This window comes from Cotesia typhae, unplaced genomic scaffold (genome assembly GCF_013202065.1).
Source record: "Cotesia typhae breed Kobodo isofemale line unplaced genomic scaffold, CoteBio_Ctyphae scaffold_13, whole genome shotgun sequence".
In the NCBI taxonomy this organism is placed as follows: domain Eukaryota; kingdom Metazoa; phylum Arthropoda; class Insecta; order Hymenoptera; family Braconidae; genus Cotesia; species Cotesia typhae.
The window spans coordinates 1,444,607-1,472,346 of NW_027423774.1; the positions used below are offsets into that span (position 1 = coordinate 1,444,607).

General features: G+C 29.0%; 1 protein-coding gene across 5 annotated transcripts in view; it reads right to left on the reverse strand.

The window, feature by feature from the left end:
- The window catches only part of Prosap (SH3 and multiple ankyrin repeat domains prosap), a 79,234-nt gene extending 52,037 nt beyond the window's left edge, over nucleotides 1-27,197 (reverse strand). For 2 of the 5 annotated variants that reach the window (XM_074253580.1, XM_074253576.1), the window contains exon 1: nucleotides 24,286-24,348. The gene's annotated coding sequence lies outside the window, so the exon portion shown is untranslated. Of the gene's footprint in view, nucleotides 1-24,285; nucleotides 24,349-27,175 lie in introns of those variants that run through there. The other 3 variants (XM_074253578.1, XM_074253575.1, XM_074253579.1) reach the window with 3 other exon arrangements.
- Between the last annotated feature and the right edge of the window lie 543 nt (nucleotides 27,198-27,740).

Sequence of the window (27,740 nt, forward strand, 5' to 3'; positions counted from 1 at the left end):
GTATAAGATTTAAAAAATTTTTTTTTTGGCTTTATCAAAGCATGTTTATTTTTACTATTAAGGTAAACTTCATAATCCAAGACTTAAAATGCATTGGAATTTTTTTATTTTTTATAAGTACTTTAAATATTTTCATCAAAACAAAAAAAGTCAAAGTTGAAAACAGATTCAAGTAACAAAACAAATTCTTATGGACAAAATAAATTTTTGTTAGAAATTATTTTTATAAAAATAAAAATTAAAAAGTTAAATTTTATGAAATGTGGATTTACAAATTTTTTACAATCGATTTGAAGATTGTTTGGTATAAATAATAACCATTGAAGTTTATGCTACTAATGAAAACTATCCTATGATTTTAAATATAAAAAATAATGACTAATAAATCTCTAAAGACAACCCAAAATTTATTTTAGACAAATTGAGTAATAACTTATCTAGAACAATAGCAGACATTTCCTAAAAATATCATTCTATCTTTTACTAAGTTTATTTTCGTAAAGCTTACCAAGTTATTGATTTCTAGTGAGTTAAATGAAGACTTCTGTAAAAGCAATTTATTTTTGGCACAAGTAAAGATCTGATTTATTTTAATGCATTGAACTTTTATGTTTTAGAACTATGATCTTTTAGAAAATTTATCATTTCTTTGATAGTTTAATATTCAAATATTAATTAATATTCAACGAATATTAAAAATTAATTTTTTCCCGGGCTAAAAATTTAAAAAACAATCTTCGAAGGTTTTTTGTTGTAATTAGTTGGGCTAATATGGTGATGTAGAACGGAAATTTTCGCGAACAATTATCGAAGGGAGATAATGAAGGAAAAAAGAGTTAATAAAGTTAGAGGGGCTCAGTAGCAGCATGGAAACTAGTACTGAAGACTAAAATCTCCTGATTGAATCGAGTTAATTTGGTTGGAGTCCGGGTGACCTCGATCCCAGGTGCGATTCCGGACGCCTGGCAATGATCTCTGCATCCTCCCTCGTGGCTTCGATAATTTACTCAGGATATGTGACATGCACCAGCACTCTATTTGCGTGGTTTAATGAGAACCATTTAACTTTTGCACACCCTACATGGGGTTATGCACACTCATATTCACCTGTTAGAAAATACATCCCCTTTTATTTGCATTTCACCGATAAATATATACCGTGACATTTTCTCACGGTAAATCATTTTATTTGACATTTTAAATTATTAGCTTTTTTTTTTTTTTTTAAAGTGTAATATTTGGATCTTTCGTGCTCTCTACATACATGGATTGTTTTGACGACAAATTTATGTTTAATGAATCACAGATTCATGTTCAAATTTTGACAATTTAGTCTTCCGAAAAAATATCTTATTTGCTTACTGATAAATATTAATTACAAACAAAAAAAAAATTTTTTCTTGAGCTTCGTAAAAATGAAAAAATATTTATATTGTAGTTAAAAGTAATTTTTATCATCTGTGAGCAAAATTACAACGGGTTATTAAATTGACTAAAGTAATGAATGTAATACGCGATAATAAAGTTTAAAATGTTGTATTAAAAAATAAATACGGAGGACAAAATAGTAAACTCGTAAAAAAGGTCATTTAGCTGCAATCTCTCGTCTTTGGATCTTTAGAACATGAGATTGTCAATTTATTTAAAGACCTCCGTAGTTGAAACGCGAAGAAACTGGATGATACGCGCGGTAGTGGTAATAGTAATGGTGGCAATGGTGGGTAGTGGAAACAGGAGCACGGTGAGAAATAGCGGGAGACTTGGAAAAATAAAAGGGAATAAAAGAAAAGAAAAACGAAGTGATTAGCAAGGCGCATCCCGTTAGAGTGTAAATAGTGAATAGACTTGAACTCCTATCCCCGACTATGGTAGTTCTAAATTTAGATTTTTCCTTACATACAAGATATAATGCAAGTGACTTTAGTTTTGTCGTCTAACGATAGTTTACTTTACAGTATACCCTGTACTATATACTATATACTATACACTGTATGAGGGGGATATAAAATCAGCAAGGGTCTATACACCTCACTATTTTTATTTTTTCTCTTCTTCATCTTAAAACCACCCACACATTTTCGCTTGATGTCGTCGACATGATGCTCGTTGTCGTGAGCCACGAACACACTACATACTACATACGAGGATATATACCCAACCAACGGTAGTCTGCTACTATAAGGCTGCTGTTATACCAAGCGCATTGTCTCCTGGTCATGTTCTGGCAACTTCTTTTACGCCTTAAAAGTACTGTCGTTACTTTGTTCAAAGTTATAACTCATATTTTGTTGTACAATACTTGTGAGACAAATATTACGCTTTAATATTCACGGTTTTTTTTTTTTTTTTTTACTACTATAAATATCCATTTTAGTCATTTGTAAATCCGTAGAAAAATTCCTTATGAATTTTACAATTTAGTGTATTTTAAAGAAGTTAGAAATTTCCAATTTTTATCAAAAAATTGTATTGATAAAATTGCGAAAAAAAAAAAAGCAATTAAAAAATTTGTCTAATTTAAAAATATATTTCAGTGGCAGTAAAAATATAGCAGTAATTGTTTTTTGTACTCCTATTTAAATCTCAGGCGTTACTTTTAACAATTCAGAACAACAAATGCAAAAGTAACTAAAGTAAATAACAATTTGTAATTGAAATAAAAAAATTTCATTAGTAATTAGAGGTCACGTAATTCTTCATTAGATACGTGCATATTTGGTGTATAATTATTAATACATTAAGTTAATAGCGTTTTCATCATAAATGTAAATTTAGGCAGTGACAATAAAAGATAATACTCCTCCAATAATCAATAAACCAGTACACAATAATTTTGAACAATTATTTCATTAGAATCAATTTTTTATCCACAATTGTGTAACTAAAAGAGATTCTTTTCATTTGGCATCTGGGTTATGTTATTATTTGTAAATTGTAGCCAACCAACTAAAAATGAAGTGATAGAAGGTGGCTCTTTTAAATAAAGTGCATTGAAGAAACCCGGAAATTTTTGGATTCCTCAGCCTTTCAAGTTATCTGATGTACTCATACAATCTTACACATGCTTACATACATTCTCTCGAGTGAAGCTTTCACTGACAAATCTACCTCCGACTCATCTGCAAACTTTGTATTATACCTGACTTGAAAACTTTTTTATTTTTTCTTATTTCGTTTAAAGCATGTTCCTGAATAAGCCAGTGAAAATCTCAACATAAAAAACTTTATTAACTTTTATTTTTTCAGCTATGCAGTAGTTGAAGGAATGTTAATTACCGGTTTGCGAAAAATTAAAATTTTTTAAATAATCTCAAGTATTTAAAACACTAAACTTTTTGATGTTCTTACAAAAGTTTTGATGTTCTAAGCGATTAAAAAAATATAACACAAGTTTTAAAATAAATTTAACACTTTTTTCAAGTTGACTTGAATATTTTCACAGCTAAGAATAATTTTTCTGATGATTAAAAAAATTTTAATTTACTGCGATATCATTTGTGAGAAAAACTCGAGACTTTTTGATTTGTTAGACAAAAGCAAGCATTAAAATTTGAGCCGTAGAAAAAGTAAAAAAAGTAAAGACCATAAGAAGTTTCTATTATATAGTTCTTAGGTTATTAAAACGGTTTCCATCCAATATGTTCTTTACCTTGCTCGTTTTAATATGTAAGAAAATGGAGAAATATATGAATGGACATACTCAAAAGAATGGAAAAAATGTATATGCATAAATAGCAAAAAAATAACCGTGTTGGCATACTGGAATGGTATATATATGGTGATACGTGACCGTGCAACTTTTTCTCTCATTGCTTCTCAGTATTTTTATTTTTATTTATATTTATATTTATTTATTTGCTGATTTTTTTAAAACTGTCTACTGTCTACTGTCCAGCATGCTACGCCGTGGAATTCCTTGAAGATGGCAAAGAAAGAGATAGAGTTAGAGAACGAAGTAAACTATGGGATTCAGGACCAGATATCCATATACATATACAAATAAAAATACATATACAATAGAATCAGCGTTCACTACTGCTTATACTTTTACTCCCCTGTTGCTGTTGCTGTTGGGTTACTGGTTACCACATTGCCATGTTCTCATGACCTCGTGGCTGACCATTTACGATACACTTTACGGTTTATGCGATGACCGTCCTCACACGACGATGGATCATCGATTATCCCTCTAGTGCAATCATTTATCCCCTCGCAGAATTTGCGATTGCGCAGTAAGTTAATACACCAATACTACTGCATAACACGCTAAAATAGCTCTGATGTATCCTATGGGATAGATACAATAGGAGAATAGAAGGATTAAATAGGTAAAGGGGCTACTAAAGTTTAAGTTATCTGTTCTGTCTCCTACTCTGGGAAATTCACAATATAATACCCCTATTCACTTTGTTTAGTTAATGTATACTTTAGACTTGAACTCTGTTTTGTCTAACAATACAATACAGTTCTCCCTCTAAGATGTTTTAGCTGTGTCTCAATTTTTTCATTAACTACTAACAAGAGAAAAAGAGACAAGCTGCTATATCTTGAAGAGGGATGGTTACTAATCGAACAGTCGAATCCGTTTTTTATTTAAATTTTAGTTATTCAATAAAATTTTAAAGAGAAAAATTTTTTTAACATTTTTGCAACACATGTTATAAGAATACCCTATTGTATATCGACAGATGACGCTCTAAAATAATGTATGGCACATGCGGTCGTAAAAATAGAGCGTAATTTTGCATCGTGATATAATTGTAAACATTCAAACTAATTAATTAAATTAATTAAATTTTTAATAATAAAACATTTCTGTAAAAAATTTCAAATATTTGCTCAGATATTTATCTAGTACAAACATATATTTATAATTTCATAATAATTACTTGAATTAAATTCTTAACAACCACGCAAAAGCCTTGTAATAAATGTGTCTATAATTAACAAAGTGAAATTTTATTATAATTAAATTGATGAAAATAGTTTATTAATAAGAGACAGAGATTATTAAACTTGAAATAAAATGTTTGATGAAAATGAAACAGAGATTTTCTCTGGGTACATACTACTTCTACTAGCTGCTACCCACTCTTAATGTAGGTCAATTCAATAATTATCTCCTTGGGTAAGTTAAATGTTAGCACAGTGTACTGCTTTTAGTAAAATATAAGTACCGAAGAATCTAGCTGAGTAAAATCTAGGCTCAGCAAAATTTCCAAGTTAAAAAGTAAAACAAAATTAATAGAACAGATAAGCCTTAAAATTTTCTTGTCTCATGAACTTGTTCTCATTCTCATCACGTGTCTGGCAACAATCCAGCTAACATATCCCGGTGACCGAACGACGTTTCGTTTAAGCCATCCTCATTTCGAGAGACAGTGTCCCGTAAAATTGTGAGCTTTTACTTTTCTCATACCTCACAAATTCATCAAATTGTTTGCTGTTATACTGAACAGTAAACTAAATAAGATTTTGGAGTTCCAGGATTTACAACCATTTATTCGTGTACTTTAATTTTGTTTAAAATAAGCAAATTTTCTATAATATAATATAATATTGTAATTTTGCTTTATTTACTATGTACTTTCTCCGATTTCATGTTCTGATAATTTGTGTAATAAATTAATATAATATCTATTAATTTCCAAATAATTATAGCATAAAAAATATAAATAATATATTCAATAATTATAATTATGAAGGAAAAGTTGTTCTGTTTTTGTTTCATAAAAAAATTAATGACTCGCTTCCTTTAATCAAAGAAAAAAAATAGATTACTTTTGAAAAAAAAAAAAAAAAAAAAAAAAAAAAAAATCTTCGCTAAATAATTGAAGGACATATGTCAAATTGATAAAATATCTAAATTGTTGTTCCACATTACATTATATTAAAGATTATGAGATGAATTGCGTAATTAAAAAGAAGGTTATAACTTCCGTATCTGATTTACTTGCAAACCGGAAGTTATGCGACCTTCGAAAGCATTTAGGTATTATCACAACGCTTCATCATAGTTTCCTGTTCAACTTTAATATGTTGTTATAGTTTAAGGAGAAATAACCCGAACAATATTTGCGGTGTTTAGTTCAATATAACTTTAGAGAAAATAGGAAATAGATTAAGGGACAATGGAACATTTATGCACGTAACCATTTTCGTATTATTTGATCAAATGATGAGAAAATTGGAGTTTAAAAATTGTTTTTCATTTGAGAGATTAATATCGGATTTTTTTTTTTTTTTTTTTTTAATTAAGCAATGATAAAAACTCAACTATAATCATTGACTCAAAGCTTTTTAGTAATATACTATAGTAATAGTTACAAATCACTTTTTCGATATCAAATTATAAATAAATGTTGGCTTTGATATTTTTCTACTTTATTTTTCGTATTATTTAATGTTATGCCACCTCGGAGTCCAACACGTCATTTGAAACATTAAATAGCAACTAGAAATTTGCTATTTATTTTTGTCTCTGGATGTGTTATTCAAAAAAAAAAAAAAAAAAAAATTTATGAGAACAATTTTTTTGATTCAGTCAATCTTTCGATTACTACTCGTAAGCTATAAAATTAGTACCAACTGGAATTATTCTATAGTGCGATACATTTTTTTTTTATGTTTGTATCCAGTTCCCGACCTTCCTTGCAGACGTTTGAAATAAAATAAAATAAAATTTTTTAGGTGGCCACATAAATTATAATAATATATAAACTTTGTTACAACAGTAGCAGCGCAACGTCACTACGAAGCTCGTCACATTAAATTATGTAAATGGTTGTACCCTTATTTGTAAAGACCACTACTCGACATACAATGCCATGAGGCACTTTAACAGGTAGAACAGGAATAAAGAGGTGGAGGAGGAGGATATGAAAGTGCCGGATGTTAAGTTAAGACTACTCGTAGGATTGTAAATGGGTGGTTGAGAAATAGTAAAATAGATACAAGATAGAAAACGAGAGGAAGAACAGAGGTGTAAAAAGGTTAATTCTCGATGGGTAGTCCTGGATCTCACGGCTACTTATCATGATAAACACTATTTTTACTACCGAGGTTTCCAGTACACAACAAAGATGGCTCTTAAATCGTTTTAAATATTTATACTATAATTCTAACCTTCGTCCTTTTAGCATTTTTTATGTTTGTTTTTATAGTTATTTGCGTTATCTTTTTGATTTATTTTTTAATCATGTTTATTCATTTCAATATTTATCGTAACTATTACCCGATAAAATTTTTGCTAATAAATAATTTTTTTATGTGAATTAAAAGCCCCACATTGTTTATTTCTGAATGTAACAGAGATTCTATAATTTTCTGGTTTTCAATTGTATTTTTCAGTTGACAGTAGAACACTACCGCGCTCACGTTAGAGCGGTGTGCAATAAAAAAAAAAAATTAAAAAATTAAATAAGATGAAATAGTAGGCAACGTGGGATTTATTAGCAAGCCAGTGGAGAATTTATGCAAATTCTCGCAGGTGGCAAAGTTTTTAAGTAAAATAAATAAAGAAAGTAGAAAGTAAAAAAAAAAAAAATACTAAATGAATACGCTGGAAATGAAAAAAAAATTATCAGTAGTTTTAAATGTTTTTTTCAAACAACTTCTAAATTTTTAATGTTGTAAAATAATTATTAGTATTCAAAAAACTGCATCGAACGTAAGATATTTACTTTTACAAAATTCCAAAAAAGTCTTCCTTTAATATTTCAGATGTTTAGAATAAAAAAAAATTGTTTTCTTGTAGAAAATGATGACGGAACGTAATATAAATGGAAGTCGTTGAATTTGGAACAAAGATATAATATTTCGAGTTTTTCCGAGGATTTAAATAAATTAGAGGTAACATTTCACTCGTGTCCCAAGATCGTTACTGTTATTTAATATCGGATTCCCTTAACAGCGGAGCATAAGCTCTTCCTCAGGAATATAATATCGTCCGTAGATCTTTGTACACTTTAATACAATTTAGTTGTTTTATTTTGTTTTATTTATAAAAATAAATTTTTTAGCTCTTAGAAATAAAACAGAAGAGTTGTATAGACATTTACAAGCACACTGAGTGGAATCTTGAGCCCCAAGATGTGTACTGAGAGAAAGAGAGATTACTCGGAGAGTATCGACTTTAGATTTCCTCTTCACCTCTTTTACCTCCTTACGACCCTCTCCTGCTGCCCGCCACCCCCGGTGCGTGTTCTGTTTCCAAGGACAAGAGAAACATTTCGATCGGTTGTAGGCGAGATTCTCGATCCTGATTTTCAGCGTTGCCGAACGCCAAGACCAGACCAACAGTGCACTAAATCTCACTACGATATCTCCAAGGTATATCGGTAAACAGTCAGTGAGGTAGCGGGGTGTGCCACCTTCTTTTTATCTCTTTGTTTACTTCTTGCTTCTCAACTTGATTTCTGCACGTGTACTTGCCATCAGGTGTGCTGGTGAACAAACTCTCTACACTCGGGAAATTTATCGCATCCTATTTTTTTTTTTTTTAACCTCAACTATAATATATAACATTTTATTTTATTTTATATCATTTTTCCTAATTAGTTACATTTGTCTAAATTTTTGATTTTTATAATATATTAAAATTAATACATTGAATAAAAGCTTTTACGGCTCTTCTAAATTTTCAAAAGAGTATGATGAAATTAAAAAAAAAATTAAAATAAAATAAAAAAGATTCAAGTACGGAAATTATGTGACCCGAAATTTTTTTGGCTAACTATGTGTATACTCACTCTTTTAATAATTACATAAGTCAACAAATAGTTGAAATTCACACTAATAAAAAGTGAAGTTTAAATTACTATATGGCTGAGCGAGCTCGAATCATACCAAAAATAATCCATTTGCAGTAGCAAATTACTCAGACAAAAATTATCCTAATAATTTGTTAAGTACATTAGAAGAATTAATAATGTGCTAAATTTTTTATGATTTACGTATGAAAGTTTTATATATACATATTTTTATACTCTCAATGCACGTTTTTATTAACCTCCTTCTTTCGTATTGTAGTGAGTTAATTAAGCATTTAGTTGTATAAATAGAACTGAACGATACAAATAAAGGAACAAAAGCAGAATTAAAAAAAAGCACTGTAGTTATTTAAGTTTAGCGCGGCAACCGCAGCTAATTATCCGAGTATCGATTGAATCTTGAATAATAAAATATAAAAAAATAAACGCGTTGGTAAAAACTGGATACGGTAAGCTCAGTAAGCTGTGTGCAGATTATGTGTGGAGGGATTACACGGTGTATGTTTTAAATAAACTTATGAGGCACGTGTGCTGTTCGGTCGCATTAATAAATTATTATCTTAAAATAAATACCCAAATACAGAGATTATAGCGCCAGTATTCGAATTTATTAAATATGCAAACGAAGTCTAAATTACATGGAACTACTTTATGTATAGATATAACGAGATATTTTGAGTAAATTTATATTTGTCGTATTGCTACAGAGAGTACAAATTGCTGTTAATATTGATATTAATTTAGTAAACATTTTAGATCGGTAGGAATTTTAATTCAAGATTACTCCGTCTGCAATTAATGGGATCGTTTTAAAGATTTGAACAAAAAATGAATTAATTTAGATTTGAATCATCAGTGATCAAAAATTGTTATTCCGATAAATGAAGTGTATTTTTTAGCAATCGGAGAAAGAATTATTCGATTAATATGAATACACTTAAATGATGAGTAGCAATTTTAGTTTACAAAAAAAAAAAAAAAAAAAAAAAATACTCGATTGTGCATTTACCAAAAGTGCAAAAAAAAAAATTAAATATTCAATGTACAATAAATATGAAATATGACAGACGGAAGTGGTTAGTGCAGATAAAACTTTTGATTCAAAAGGTCATAAAGAACAAATGAATACAATTACCTCAAATGTTTTGTATATATGTGCAGTAATAGCAATGGCAGTGACCATAACCTGAATCTTTTCTTGTATCTACCGGCTTGAATTATTTTAACAAGCCTCTATATATATTTATGCATACGTATGTTTGTACGTTTGTCATCGAAATAAGAAGACGAGTTGCATCTGCATACATACATGACTACTTTGCAATTACATGTAACGAAGTAGACCATTCCTGTGCTAATTAACGACCCTATCAACTTGTGCGCACGGGTGGCTAACGATCCAGTGGGGACTTTCATTGCGATTCTTACGATCTCGAGGTCATTCCTTAAAAGTCTACTCAGAGTCCAAAAAATTCAAAGTTAATAAAAGCTTTTTATATTAATAAATTTCGATCAAATGTCAAATCGATTTTTATATAAAAAAAAAAATCGATTTAGTTATTTAACTTGTATTGCGGAATCGAAATAATAAAAATAAAAGTTGATAATTATAAATCGTGATTTAAAATACTTGGGTCAGTGCACGAGCGCCTGGCAAAGACGACGGCCCTGTTCTGGTCCAGACTATTGATCCAATAGATACAGAGGGTGAGAGAGCAACGAAGGTAAAATGAGAGACTGTAGTATTGGCAGAGAAGCATGAGGAAAAGAGAGGAGAATAATATAGCGCGGAAGGTGAAAAAGGTACCAGGACCGTACGGCAATCTAGATTATTAACCCTAGGCGAATTTAACCTGTAATAAATTCTGCTCTTTCTTCTCTAACTTCCTGGGCTGGGGTTCTCTTTATCTGTTCTTCATTTATACTACTAGGTACATCTCGTTCATTTAACTATTTCCGAACCATTTTTATTACTAACTTAAAGATTAATCTGTAAAAAATTCCTCACTGACATTTCAACAAAAAGTACAAATTAAAGTTATTTATTTATTCTCTAGACCAACTAATATTTATTCACTGATGGTTGTTGTTATTGTTTTTATAATCAATTAAATATAGTGTGAATTTATAAAGACTTGTGAAATTTAAAATTTATTCTTTCGTTTTTTTTTTTTGTAATTAATTTTTTTTGGTGTTTCCCGAAAATTCTATAAGATCTAAAATTATACTATACTTGAAAATGGTGTTTCTTTAGTTAAAAAGGCGGGATTTTTTTAAAACGAACATTTAAAAGTATTAAAAAAATTTATTGTAATTATAAACTCCGCTCATGAAAATAATAAAATAAAAAAATTAATTATCACATGATATTTACGCTTAGAACTCTTTATGCTCTATAAATAATAAATAAATAAAAAAAAAAGCGTATTGGTTACTTGCATAATGTGGAGCTTGTAAGCAGCATTAAAAAAATAAATAAAAGCTTTGATGTTTATAATAGTTTTTCTTTTGAATCATAAACATAAACAAAGAAAAAAATATTACAAAAGATGAAAAAAATATTCAAAGATACTTTTCATTGTACTTTCATATAGTTTCAGAATATTTCAATAAGAGTATGCTTGAAAAAAATTAGAAATTAGGTCATATAACAACAGTTGTCAATCTTTGTCCTTTGTGCTGTTTAAATATAAGCAAACTTTGATTTTAATTTTTTCGGTTACTTTCATATTAAATAAAATAAATTATTTAAACAAATAACACGTGGATGAAAATTATAAAGTCATATATACGGTTTTAATCGGTTAAAAAAAAAAAAAAAAAAAAAAAAAAAAAAAAGAAACAGTTAAGCCTGAAAATAAGAATGATGTGATTTTAAAATATTGAAATGTAATTTATAAAAATAGCATTAAATGACATGTTGTCTTCGTTTAATTAAAGATAGAGATAAATGTTTGTGCCGATAGCAAAAATAAAAGGAGAAAGGTGGTTAGTGAGTCTTGTGGATTTGCGGGCAGCTAATATTTACACACGTACCCGTTGCAGCGTTATCGTTGTTAGCGTCGATCAAAGTAATCACAGTCCTATACGTAAGCACCAACACGCATAAACTTTATGTACGCAATAACACGGTAAATTGACACAGAATAATAAAAGGACAGATGCTGAAAAATAATTAGTTTTTTTAGTTTTTATTTTCATTATCTTTCCTATTGCCAACCAGCTGACTTATTAAATAATAAATTGTCTTATCACAATTATAAAAATAATGAATTACGGTTTATGGAGAATTTAAAAATTTTTCATATAATTGTTATTTTGAAATGATTGATTTGACTTTTTGGTTTTTAATAAATTATTATTCTTGTTAAAACACTTATGGTCGATATATGTGAACTATTACACTTATTATATATAAATAATAGACGCAAAATAAATAAAAGAATATGATTGTGTATGTCCTGGAGGTTTGCAGTTTCAATTACATCTAGTAGTATAATGGTGGGTCAGTACACCAACGCGGTGTTCACAACAACGCCCGATGGTTGATGACCGGCCACGGAGTTCCCTAGCGAGATATCGCCACCCCGAAGGGTCTTCTTTTTCCACCTTCGTGATACCGAGTTGTTATACGACGTTGTTTCCGGGTTACCGACCGAAGACTGCTGCTGATGATACTTATAGACCGTCAAGTAAATATTTATTTCTATTTTATACACATACATACAAATATACATATGCAGAAAAGAGAGTAAGAAGCTATGGCTTATGTCGATTCATTCAAACATGTCACGCTAGTTGCAAGTCGCGACTTCATGTCATTTTTACTCTACACTGTACTGATATGGCTCTGGTTTGGTATTTGATATTCTAATATTTTTACAGCTTCACTTACACTTGTCTTCACTGAATATTCCAACTTTTTATGCATGGAAATGATGCGTACATTTATAATGATTTTGATTTTATTGCATTAATGTACACGGAAGGTAATTGTTACATTTGTGAAATATTCACTGCTCAAATTAAATTTTTTTTCGCGGTTTGAATTTTAAATTCTGGATAAAATAGTAAAGTTACACAAAAATTAAAAAAATTATCGACTCAAAAAAATTTAATTATTTTATTCTAAAGAAAAAAAATTAATTTAACTCTAAGTAAAAAATTCTGAACATTTAAAATTTCGAATGTAATCATCTCTTAATTTGAAACGATTGTTCCTAAGTTGATAAGAGTATCATTCTGTATAGATTTACTTTATACCACATTCTCTGTAAATTTAATCCGGATAAAAGTGAACACTTAAAAATCAATCGCTTGAGATCGTCAACTGTCGGTGTTTATCGGGAAAAAGGGTAGTATGATATACATATAGTAAAGTATAAGATTATATATTGAATCTTCGACCTGATTTCTTGGTGACATATTTCGCGACCTCAATCCACTGAATATTTTGAGTTATATAGACAGAAAATAAAATCATATATATGAAAAATGAGTTGAGAGAAAATATATGATTTTTATTTGAATATTTACCGACTCTAGAACTAAGTAAAATTTAAAAAGATGTATACTCAAGTGAATATAGATCAGAACTATCACTCGTTACTTATTTTTTTAGTAGACTTAAGTTTGGGTGGAGCATAAAAAATATGGAGATTTAGATTCAGAGAAGAGGTTAATGCTCAGACGCGAGGGAAGCAGGTCAGCTGGTAATTGACACACCGAGAATATTTCCTGCTCTACATATTTTAATTCTACAGAGTACTATTTTTGCTGTTAATTTTTTTCTCGCTGTAATAACTATTGTTTTTTAGTCACAAGTTTTAGTTTCTTGACATACCTTATTTTCCAGTTATTATTCACATTTATTTTAATTATAATAATGGTAATATTAATAAATAGCTAGTATTTTTAATTTTAATTTTAATTTTTTTTAAATATTAATAAATATTAATAATGATTTATAGTAATGTGGCAGTGGTAGTGTTGAGTTATTATGGAAGTCCATTTACCTAAATCTAATTTCCGTGCTGTCGATCATCCGTGGTTAGCTTTTCCTGTGCGATGTGGCTGCTATACTACAGTAGCATTTTACCCCCAGGGCAGGAATAATAATGTACTACGTGGCACGATTATGTCACGAACGTCGAGCCACCAAGAATGCACACAATACCTGGCTGGTGTATAGATATCATTCCTCAGTGTTTATCACCGCAGGTATTTCCAATGAGACAAAGAATAACTCATATATACATATGCATTTTTTTTCAATGTTCACGTGATCAACTTTTTTCGTATTATTTATTTTCAAGTAGATCAAATGGGGAGAAAGTTAGAGAGTGAATTAAAATATGAATAGATTTATTTAAATATGTTTATAAATTATAAATGAGAGTAAGGGAGTACTGATATTAATCAGTTGGGAATCCCCGTCGTCTTCTTTAAGATTAATATTAGTGTCTTTTGATTTTAATATAATTGATTGATTGATTATTACGTAAAATAAAATTTGGCATGGTTAAAAAAATTTTTTTGCCTGATATTTTTAAAAAATTAAAAAACTAATTTTTCTACTCAATTGAAAATGTTTCTCTGAATTTTTCTTAATTTTTTTACCCAAGAAAAAAATGGTTCTTTTATTTTAAAGCAGAAATTTTTTCAAAAATCGACTTATTAAATTTTTTTTTTTTTTTTTTTTTTTTGATTTATTTTTGAGATAAAAATTGTTCAGAGCTATTTTTAATGTGAAAAAATAAAGCCACGATATTTTATTGTCATCTCACCTTACACTAAATTTTTAATAACATGTTAATTGACAAAGAAAAAGGAAATGGCATAAAAATTACTCCATTATTACCTATTACATTTCTCAGGAAGTCAATTTCACCGCTGTGTTTTTTTTCTCTAAACTAATTTGCAGATAAAAAAAATATAATTATTTGCCGCAAATACGACTTATCAATCATCAGCACATTATTATTAAAGCGACGACTCGAAAAAAGTGAAGAGATTTAAAAGTAAATACGATAAATATTATACAAGCTCGGAATCTTTATTAAAGATATTACGCTTACACTATCATCTAAGGCGTTGCCCCGAAGATATACCGTTACAGGTGCTTCAATTACCTCAAGAGATCTCCTATGAACAGTAACTAACTTATAATTATTTACCGGGTCATGTTGAAATCTTTCATATTACATTTTCTCACAGATCACAGACTAACACTAATACGCTTTATTCCAAATTAACTTTATATGAGAAATTCTAAGAATATTCATTTTCATACATTCATAAAATAGATCCATTTATGTGTCTATAGGATTATATATTAAGTGATAATTCCATCTCATATAAAAAAGAACCTATCTCGCTCATTTATTCACTGACTAACTAAAAAGTTATTAAATCTCAAACCAATTGATTCGATTATATCACGTTTATGATTATTACTGGTTTCGCAACATCTCCACATGACATTCAAGTTCTTAAATCTATGTTATCTTTTATTTGATCTCGTCGAAATCTAATTTTGAATTAACCATATTCACTGTTTATGGCTTTTATTAAATTTACAAGCATTCACATCTTAATGTTCATCTACACGGGAAAAATTTAATTTAGAAATTTTTTTTCTTATAATTAGTTGGTAACGTCACTTCAAGACGTTATCGACTTTAAGTGTGCCGCATTTTTTAAATTAATATGTAATTTAATTTGTTTAAAAAATAAATTTATTTTAACAATAAATTAATTTTAAAAATAAATTTATTTTTATTAATAATCTACCGATTTACATTTATCGAAAAAATATTTTTTGAGGTCTATAACTAGAGTAAAATAATTTGTTAACATAAATAAAATAAACAGTAATTTTTTCCATAAAAAATGATATCAATTTAAATGATTAAATAGTCGTAAGTATAACTTAAAAATAATTTAACAAATGAGTTAATTAACTAAAACATGACAGATCTTTGAGTGTTGATTCCCAATAAATTACGATAAATTACGTCAGCTGGGGGTACTTGTTTGTAGTAAAGGAGAGACGGAGAAAATTCCATGAGATCGCGTCTTGCATACCAGGACCGTTGCCCGCGGATAACCGGTAATAGCCGACGGTAACAGTAACAGTAACTGACCTACAGTACATGTCCACAAACCCACTACGTTAAACTTGCACCCGAATGAACGTGAATACGCATGTACGCACGCTACGGAGAAAGTTTTTCGCGTACTGATCATATATATACATTAGTATGTAATAAATTTCAAATCGCTTAATCAACTGAAAACTTTTTCACCCGTTTAAAACACACATTTAATGTTACTCAATTCATACGCGGTATATTGTTCCAACCGCGTTAATTTATACACATGCATTCTCATTTTTAGAAAAAATTTATTCAAATTACTATCCTGAATAACTATTCATTTTCTATTATGCCTGATAAATTATTGTAATTATTTTTCTGATAGATAAATATACTACTTTTTCAAGTAATTTATAATTACACATTAAATAATTAATTTATTACTTTGAGTAATTTGGTTAAAGTTGGTCTATTTATTTCTACACTGTGATTTTAATTATTCAAATGAATTATGTTCTAATGTATGACTTTATTGCTTTCTTAGTTATTTTGTTTAGTATTCATAAAACTGTCTTTATATTATTATCGATAAATTCATCCATTTTTAATTTAAATGAAATTGATTAAAAAAAAACAAACTCAACTTGAAAAAATTAATATTTTTTTTTACAAGACTTAAATTTTTAACTTGTAAAAAAAATAATTTTTTTGTAAATAATTCTGCACTTTAAAAAAATTTTTGAGACTGTAAATAAATTTACTGATAAAAAAAAATGTCTGACAAGCCTGATGTGTTCACATACTCATTTTTTGACATGTCCATAAATGGCCTCATTTGATTTTTAACAGAAAAATAATAATAATTATTGTCATTGCTATTATTCTCTACAATTAGTTAAAAAATTAAAAACGGCTCAATTATTTAATTGTATGCAATCCATTAATTAAAATATATGCAGTATCATTAGATGAGATTGTCGATGAAGCGAGAAAATGTTTCTAGTTAATTGCTAGGTAGATTAATTAATTAAAGAGAGAAGTTAATTAACTAAGATAAATTTCATTTTATGTAATTAAAATATTACTTATATTAATAAATAACATTTTTTTTTTTCTTATTTCATATTAAGGTAAGTACTCATCTGATGCGCAAGTGTTCCGCGTAATTATTTACTACAAAATGAAAGTCTTTCTATTTATATTACATGAAGATATTACTTTCAGAAGAATACTGTTTATACAAATGTCTTATATCATAAGCATAAGTCATCAGTTATAAAAGAACCGTGACTTTCCCCATACAAAATGGAAACAAGATAAAGTGTCCTTTCCAGAGAAAGATGTAACTACTTATATGATTACATATCTTCTTCAATGCGCATCGAATTTATTAATAAAACTATAAAGCATTGTCATCAATAAGAAACCATTTTTAAAGTTTAAAACAATTTTTTTATCCTGCATCACATGTGGGCTGAGATAAAAACAGTTATTATAGTTGGTGGAAAAAAAAAAAAAATAACCGTGTCGGTGGATCAACACCTTTTAATTTGCGGTGTTAAAATTAGAGCCTCATGAAAAAGAATCCCAAAATTTGGCCGTACTGAGTCCATAATCTCCAGCAAATTTTCCTCTTTTACTCGGCTATTATTCTTTTATAGCTTTTTTTTTTTTTTTTTTTTTTTTTAACGTGCATGTATAGTAGAAAAGAATTGGATAAAACGGGGATACTGAATAAATTATGTATGATTTGCTCTTTTTATTTCAGTTTATCGTTGTATCCAATTTCCAAGATTTTTGTAAAATTTTTAGTGCAAATGATTAATTCTTAGCCACAAAAATTTACGAATTTTTTTTTTAACGTGTAGCAAGAAAATTTAATGTTGTATTAAATTTTTTAATAAAGCAATTCAAAACAATAAATTTGAAAAAAAATATCTAAATTTGTCCTTTTATCACAGATTTTGTGTGTGTTTATTCAATAATAGACCAACACATAAGCTAGTTATCGTGCTGTGCCTTTTTTTTACGGATTTTGTCTGCGGTCATTTAAACGTGACAATAGATTAATAATTATTGAAGTTTTAAAACCATTATCTTAAAAAGATTAATATTTATATATTCAAATATTTTGTTGCAGTGATATTTAGTCCCGAGTGTTTACTTGTAAATTAACGTTATCAATGTGTAAATTAAATTTTATAAAAAAAATCTATATGAAGTGTCAAACATGGTTTATCAGTAAATTTTCAGATAATTTTCGTTGAATTAATAACGAGAGTACTAAACAATCTCGTAAATAGCAAAATGCCCAAACATTTTAAAAATATTCAACCGCATATACTCCCATAAATTGAAGAATAATTTAAGGTATTTCCAGCAAAATTTATCGACACAGTAAAGATTCTTGATTTTATTTATGCAAATTAAAATTACAAATTGTTGACATTGTTCTACTTTACGATCGGCCTGGGATGATGAAGATGAAGCTGAAGGAAATATCTAACTCACTTTACCTGTTCACACATGTATTTATGCAAAATTCTTGCTCGTATTCCCTGATATATGCTTCCATCGAATCGAGCAAAGCCGATAAACTCTACACGTGATAATTTATTATTTTAAAATATGAATTCATGTATTTTATTCCGCATGTAGGTATTAACATACTCTTCAATATCAGGTACATGTTAATTAAACATAAAACATTGCTTTAAAAGTTGTCATTTTTATGTTAAAATTTAAAAAAAATTCAGAAGCCTTATAATTGAAAATTCATTATCCTTTAATGAATTTATTTTATATTAGTAAATTTACCGTGTTAGATTATACATCGAAGTATTTACATACCGGTAAAGCAAAAAAAAAAAAAAAACAATAGGAAAACAACTGTGAGATAGTTAGTAAGAGCAAATAGCAAATATGCATATAGAGAAAGTGGGAGAAATAAGAATAAGAGGGTGTTGGTTTAGTTATCTTTTAAGGCACTCCTGGTAGAGTCTGAGTAAGTAGAGTGTACTGGTAAAGTAGTTGTTACAATGTGTTTGTTGTTGTTGTTGTTATTATTTTTATAATACAATGGAATTTAGAAATTTTACAATAGTAGTACCGGTATGTCTAGTTCGGGCAAGAACTTAAACTGGGTGGACGAGATTTATGATATCGATAATAAGCATACCGCCAGCACAAGGAATAACTCGATTGCGAATCGCGTGAAATCTCGATTTATCGACGTTTAATATACAGTATTTGATTTATATTTTAAGTATTACCCATTTAAAACTTATAATCTCTATTTGATTAATGATTTGCAAAGTTTACTATCAAAATTCAATAGTTATTTTAATACGTATTTATATTATTCAAAGCTAGATATAATCCCCATAGAGATTTTATTTTTTTTTTTCAAATATAAATTTAAATATTATCAGTATCAACTGATACATAACATAAATGATAGAAAGTATTATCCGTCAAAAAAATTTTTCCTGCTACAAGACTAGTCCTGTGTAGTATAGAAGCGACAAGAGCATGTTACTGAGCTAAATTATTAAGCGCTACATGCTGCGAATTTGATGCTTAAATTATTGTCATGGGAAATATTTTATAGTGTTCAATTCTGTAATATATGGTGTAGAAAAAACTAACAGATGTGATCAATTAGAAAATAGTTTATTTTATTATCAAGAGTTTAAACAATATAGCAAAGTATTGTGACTACATTGTATATCCTGAAACAAATATATTCTAACAATTACTATCGACTACTATTACATTGAATAATAAATACTATTGGAATGATGATGAAGACGATATATCAATAAAATAAATCTTCAAGGCTGTAATTTATCAGAATTTATGAGACAAATATTATTGTTAACGATAAGAATTATTGTCATACGACACAGGAGTCCTTTTACTTCTGCTGATATTTATGCTGTATTGTACTTATATTTATTATTCGTATCTCAAATGCTTAAATGAGCTCTTGATTATAAAATAAACAATTTTTTGCTTGATTTTAAATTATATTAAAAAATTGTACTCAAACTTTCAAAAATTTCTCCTTCTGTTCAATTACATTGGAAGACCTTCACTTGACCAAAATATCGTTCGATAATGATGAATAACATATATTTAAACTTTAAGTTGGAGCAAATCGCTACTGTGCCTCTGAATTTAATTGCATTAAGCACTTAAATTTAATTTAAGCATTTCACTTCGATTAAAGCAAGTTTTGGAATAAAAAGAAGCAGTAGCAGCTCAAATGGACTCCAATCGTTTCAAGTTTCAGACCCACAGCCGAAAAAATTAAAATAAAGGAAAAAAAAACAATTTAATATATCGACAAGATGGATGATTAGGACGTAGTTGATCGAGACGTCTCTGGTGGTCGTAATACTCTTTATCAAGACAGAGTTTGCGAGACAGAGTGAACGAGACAAAGATAGACATGCCCGGGGTGTATTACCCTTGCGTTCTGTTCACGACCTCCTGATGCTGATGGATACTATGGACCCTGTAATTATAAGGGACCGGTTTCTTCTGTTGGTTGCTGGTACCAACTACGGTATAGACCCGAGGGAACGAAATCTCCCCGAGAATAATTTTATGGAGCATCACTACCACCACTACCCTCTTTCTCCTTCAGCTTATTTCATCTTTACCCACCAGCACCTTATTTTATTATTTTTACTCTCGATCGTCATCACTCTCTCTTTCTTGATCGTTTTGCGTTCACAAAATATCCATATACGCTCGATTTTACATGCGTTGCCGGCAAATCCCCTCAGGCACAAGATGAAAGAAAGCCAGCGAGACAGGGTTAGAGTGAGAGACGAGAGACACGTACACAAGAGAAATGAATATCTCATTATTCATGAGAAAAGTAATGATGATGATGGATCGAATGACCTGAGTATATGTATATATAAATATATGCAATCGTTTCTTTTTAATTTCTTTTATCGTACTCATATCTTATACTCTTTAAGTATCTTTATGCCTACATTAGTTTTATTTAAATGCCGAAGCTAAAAAATAATAAACTCAAATTTATTTTATTTTTTAAACCTCTAGTTATCGTTACTTATTGATAATTAATAATCATTTATTAAATATATGATAATGCAAATCTTCAAACACTGTCTTTATATTTTTCTATCCTCATTTATTTTATGCTAACTATAATTTAATCAAAGTTTAATTTTATTTTTATTTTGTTTAATTTTTTTTTTTTTTGTTTAATTTTTTTTTTTTTTTTTTTTTTTTTTTCATTTCAAGTGTGATTTAAAACAAATTAATCATTTCAATCAACTGTTATAAACTCATAACTTGTCAAGAAGATTAAATACACGTTATCGTTAAAAGTTTTAATAATAACAGTCTACTTGATAAAATTAGCTATAAAAATTATCTGCAACAAAAACTCGTTAAATAAAAATTATAATCACGATCCAAATGTGTTGTGTCAATTATTTTTAAACTTTATTCAACTTTGAAGATAAATTATAATCAAGTTGTCAAAATTTGTGTCTTGTAGATCAAAATCTTTCATTAATTACAACTTAGTATTGATGTATGACGATTGGATTTTTTATGCACACTCTGTGTAATAATATAGAGACTACTGTTTGGTAACATTTCATGTGAAAGTACTGCATCAAATGATATTGTGTACACAATTTTAATAACTATTAAAAAAAAGTACTCAATACTTTTATAAAATACTGGTGAAATATTCGACTTACATGAAAGAAGATTAAATATACAGCCATAAAAGTGACCTTAAAAACGTTTTACATCCTTCGAAAAATTTATTAACATATTTTCCATAGCTCTAACATAAAAGATAAAGCATAAGTATATAGAATCACCAGTTTAGTGAATACGCGTACATAATATTCAGTCGTTGTAATATGGATGTGTAATCGCGTTCAATTGAGATGGTAAAATGATGACACGATAGAGTGAAGGCGTGCAAATATTTGTCGGCCACCTCGACGAGCATTATCAAGATCTACAGATGCAGATCTTCGATCTCAAGGCTAAATCTCCTTTTATGCATACATATGCATACATATACATACATATACTTAGACATATTGTGGATGTTATGCATATGTACATCCATACTAGATCAAATCAGAATTGTACGGTGAAATGCGAATGAGAATTTGAGTACGTTGAATCTATTTCTATTCTTGGTATAACGTGGGCGAGTTCTATCGTTATCTTTAAGATTCAAGTCTTGACATAAATATCTGCCTACGTATCATCATACTAAATTAAACATAGTTTAGTAAATGACCATTTACATTTATTAAATAAATTACTAGCACATTTATGCGAGAAATATCGACAATTTCCTCTCAAACGTAACAATTTGAATAAATCAAGCGGAGCTAAGTAAAAATCTGATAAAAAAAAAAAAAAGAAAAAAGAAAAAAGAGGGATAGGGCAGGATGTAAGATTGAAAACCAAAGAACAGACAATATATCTTGGCACAGGTCAGCTGACAGTGGATGTCATTGGAATGAGTAGAGGGACTGCTACAAGCAATTTGTATTCTCTTGAGAGTCACGCGCGGATACTACGTACTGTACTCCACTATGCTGAGGATGGTTGCGTGATCAGATACCTCGGTGTCATCTAGTCAAGTCAAGTCAGTTAGAGAGTCTTTGAGATGTCTCCACATTGATCAGAGAAACGAGACTAAAGACTGCGGCAATGCGTTTGACTTTCGCACTTTGTTACGCAGTGGTAGGTCCATCAATGCTATCTTTTATGTGTCAAATCTTCAATCCTTATTTTATCATTCCATTTTCCATTCATTCAACACATTATTCATAAGATTTGATGAAATGAAAAGACAAGCAGTATTTTCGAGAGAAAAGTTACGTATTCATATAAAATATTTTATGAAAAAATTATGAAAAAATAAAAAAAAGCCAATTAGAAGCATCTGCAAAGCGAGAATTAAGTGTTGAAAGAAAAATAAAAATTAGTATTAGCAATGAAAACTAATTAATATGGATAAAAGCCTTCTGGACATAACAGGAGGTTAACTTCTAGTTTCGTGACCCCGAGTAATTTACATTGCAAAGTCTGTTAGTTTTTTTTTACCCCAGAGCTTGCGAGAGCGACCACTGTTAGTGACATCTATCATGGAGTGGTGAAGTAGCTAATCGATGGGGACATGCTGCTGTTAATCGCAAGACAAGTTTTTCAATTTAATTATATAGTTTATGAAGATGAATAATTTTTGAAATGTGAGAGAATCCCGGTATTGCGTGACTGCGTGTCGTACGACTTGAGGCTCAGAAAACTATAGAAGATGGACGAAAAAAATAAAAATATATACTGCCAGAGATGAAGCTCAAAGTAAATATAATCGAAAAAATAACTGAGTGTAAAAAAAATATTAAACAAGGGAAATAATAGGCCGGAGATTACATCAATCGTTCTTACCGTCGTTTGCCTGGACCTTACCCTATAAGTCTGCGTGACTTTGTACCGTTTGAAAACGCTGTTAACTTACTGAATGGAACGCTAGAAATTTACGAGCTCGTAACTTTATAGTTTAATAAAGATCTTTACGAATCTCGAAATGTTAAAAAGTAGTTCTTTTCTTAGACTGATGATTTTTGAATCTATTTTTAACCAGAAATCCTTTAAATATATAGTTAGTGTTACTCTTTTAGCAGAATAAATTAGTTTAAATGTTTCATAATAGTTATGATAAAAAATTATTTCAGATTTAAATCGTAAAGATTTTGGATCTATTAAAAATCGTCCCCTCCACATTTAGTCCGAAAATTAATTACAGTGTAAATTATTGTAGAAGTTGGTAACGGAATAAAAAAAGTATTTCTCACGGATTTAAACCTTTCACACGCATTGTAAACATTTAAAAAAAAACCCCTTCAATCTAGCACTGGCCTTCAGCACATAATAAAATATTAGCATTAAAAATAACACGATTTTCATAAATAATTCCAGATAAATAAGGAAAAAGGAAGTCGGTTATAACAACGCAAAGCATTGAAGAGTACAAGAGATCCTTAGCTGTCGTGGTTAGGCTTGGGAAACGTGTCTTCCGGGTCACTAAGCAACCACATAACTGCCTTAGTAGGCAAGCGTCGAGCTCGTTGTAAAGAGGAAGCGCGAAAGGGAGAGCTTTTGTCTTGAGATCAAGAGGACTCTCTGTACTTCTCGCGAGCACCACGGTTCCTCGCCCTCGTGTCACGAATAAAGATCGAGAGGTCGGGACGCGCCGAGAATTAAATTCCTCTTAGGACTTGCATTTTGAATATACAAATTATATCCACGTCAACTATGTCCAAGTGACAATCTCAATGACAATCTAAATTTTAAATAGTAGCTCCATTATCAATAAATTTATGTAATTGACTTACCATATTTATAAAAGGAACTCCGTCTCTTGATTTTGCGTCTATCAACAATCAGTTTTGCACCATCTGGAACAAAATTAAATTATAAATTAAAACATACTGTAAAAATAATTCGGAAAATTTGTACTGTAATTTTTGATCATTTTTTAGTATAAACTTTTGTAAAACTACCAATAAAAAATTAAATCGAATTTTTGAAAATTAAATTTTATTTTCAAAAATTATTAAATTTGATTTCAAATTCAACTTTAATAGTATTAATATAAACAGTAATTTACTATAAAAACAATTGCAAAATAAATCATTTTGTATGATATTAGAAAAACATTTCATTTATTATGAAATGTTTTTAATGGTAACTTTTATATTGAAATATAAATAAATATTATATTATGTATGTCAAGTTTTATAAATGTTTCGCTTTTTCCATACGCTTAACATGGATGAGAAGCTGTACATAAAATAATATATCGATAACACATTCATGTGATCGGCTCTCAGCGAAGCATCCAAGTGTGTTATTTGTAGTTAATTATAAAAAAAACTTTTAGAAAGTAAAATTTTTCTAACGATTACAAACAATAAATTTGAATCTCGATTGTTTAAAAATAAACATCAATTAATACGAGGTATTATGTGCGGATCCTATAATCTCTTGAATTTCTTCCTTTCATTATCATGTTTTCAGCTAAGCTGGTTAATAATACACGAACACACGACGTCTAATTTCATAATCCGTTTATACCAGTTGCGATTCTATGTTAGACTGGCAACTGCTTCACAACAGATAAATTATAATTGTTCTATGCAAATACAGTCACATATCTCGTTAGTGAAATTGAGATAAATTATTAAAGGGCAAAATTATCATTAACTAGTGATTTAATAATATAATAAAATTTATTATAATAATCATGTGAATCAATGTAATCTGAGATCTTTTTTGCTGTCATTAAATTTATTAACACGTGAAAAAATTCTCTTATTGGCTCTATTCCTGAATCAAAGTAATACTTTTGATCTCAATTTATTATTTTGTTGATCATCAAATAAATTGATACGAATTCTTACATCACATCTGTACTAAAAATCTGGAGTTAAATGAATAAAACATAGAGCCAAATAGTGGGTGGGCGTCTACATTATTAAGTGCTAAGTTATGATATAATATAAATACACGCTTTTCGTGTTTGTAAAATAGTTAGATAGAAAAATATAGTTCAATGATTCTAACAGTTAGTTTCAGTAATAAAAAAAAAATGGTATATTTTTCAAGTCATAAACTATCAATAATTTTTAAAAGAAGCACGCAAAATTTTTAAGGCCCAATATTTTTGGTACGTATTTAACCGGTACTTACTACTCGATTTTCAAAGTGGTTAAAATAAAAGTTTAAGTGTCTTGAGATTAGTTTCTCAGCAAAACGTGTCACAAATCGTAATACTGCAAAAACAGCCAATATTATTACTGCAATTATGTTAACTGTGATGAATGAGGAGCGGTAGAAAAATTGTACTTTTTTGATACTTAATGTGTAATTTTGGCGAAATTCGAGACTTTACAGGAGTCTTAAGTTTCTTACGAGTAGAGACAAAAAAAAAAAAAAAAAAAAATAAAAAAATAAATTTTAAAAAAACTCACATCCGGTGTAAAATTCGTAGCTTGCACCTACTCAGTTCAGCATGTTACGAAAGTGTAAAATCATCGTGGACAAAAAATACTACTATACGGAAAAAAAGAAAATAAACAAAAAAAAGAAAGGAAGAAAGTGAGTGAGTTGGTATATGAAAGTAAGTAGAGTACAGAAAAAAATAGAATTCATATTTTTGAGTACTTGCATAACGGAAGTGTTGTATAGTAGAGAATGTGTAGCACAGATGAAACACAGTCTCGAGTTTTTTTTTTGTGGTGGTAAAATGTCCGTTTAAATGAAATGTATAGCGGCTTAACTTAAATATATTAAGCTGTAAAATGAAAAATTAGACAAAGACTTAAAAATATACTTGGAGTATTTATGCTTGGCAAATTGCTTCTAAGAATAAAACAAGAACTTAATAAAATAATTTTTCAGTAACTTTGGAGTATATAAAACCTGATTTAATAGATAGAAGAAGAAATAACTTAAATGTTCTGGTTAATTGACCAACTTTGAATATTTAATCATGTGATAATATATTCGTTTTATCTAATGTATTTATTATCGATACTGTGATCGAAATGGATTCAATTTATATGCATAAACTATTATATTATCGGTATAGAATGACGAAAAAAGTAACTTCGATCTTATGTTCAATATAAATATAAAAATAATTCATTCTAGATAAATATTTGAGACGACGCTCCCTCGACTTATGCAATCTACTGCGAGCTTATGTCCAGTCCAATCGATTAACATAAATTTCATGGAAAAATAATAAACGGCGGCTACTTTACGGATAGAAAGTGACACATTGTCAAAACTTATTATTGATAGTGGTAAAATGTAATATATTGGGTTTATTATTAAATAGAAAATGAGAGCGTCTACTTGAGACACGTGATCTCCAATTTTTGGATAAAAACGTTCCAAGTTATTATTGAATTTTTTTTTTTATATATTACACAGATTATTTTAACACATGTTGAGCGTGCGTGTATTTGACGCGAGATACTGCTAGTGTCTCTATATAAGTGATTGCTGTGAAATATTTTGCCACTTGGATTACGATTATTTTATTTTACGGTTGAATAAATAATACACGGAAAGAAAACTGTATGAAAAATTACGGTAAAAACATCGTAATTTTTAGTATAGAATATTGTAATGCCGGACCTAAGCTCAAACATCGTAATTTTTACGATGCAGTATCGTAAATTTCTATCACTTAAATTAAAAAGAAGCTTAGGTTACCGAAAAAAATAATTCTGCATCACCGAGGAATCGAACCCGGAGACCTCTCCGCCACAAGTCCAAGGTTTATCCCCTCACGCTATCAGAGGAACATCTAAATTTTATGTTCAGTCACATAATAAGACCCTCCATACAGTAATTGGTCATCTTTTGGTGGTGGCGCCGCAAACTACTGGACTCTGTCTTTCTTTTATTAAAACATATAGTATAGTATGCGTCCTTATTTACTTGCTCTTACAGAAAAAAAATTTACTAAATAACATCGTAATTTTCAATAATTCAAATTGTATTCTGTAGACGGCAGCATCGTAAAAATCAAGATACTAAAAGTATAGTCGTGGATTACGATATTACTATTGTAATTTTTCATATAATTTTTTTTCCGTGTAGCTAATAATTATATAGAAAGTTTTGTGGGATAAAACGTTAAGAGAACAATTAAAGATTTTCTGGTGTTAGTATTTTGCTGCTAATAATTTTCCGATGAAAAATAAATTACCTTATAAATTTAACATATAAAATTTTATCAAAATTCTGTGCTTGTCAATTTTTTTTTTTTTCAAAA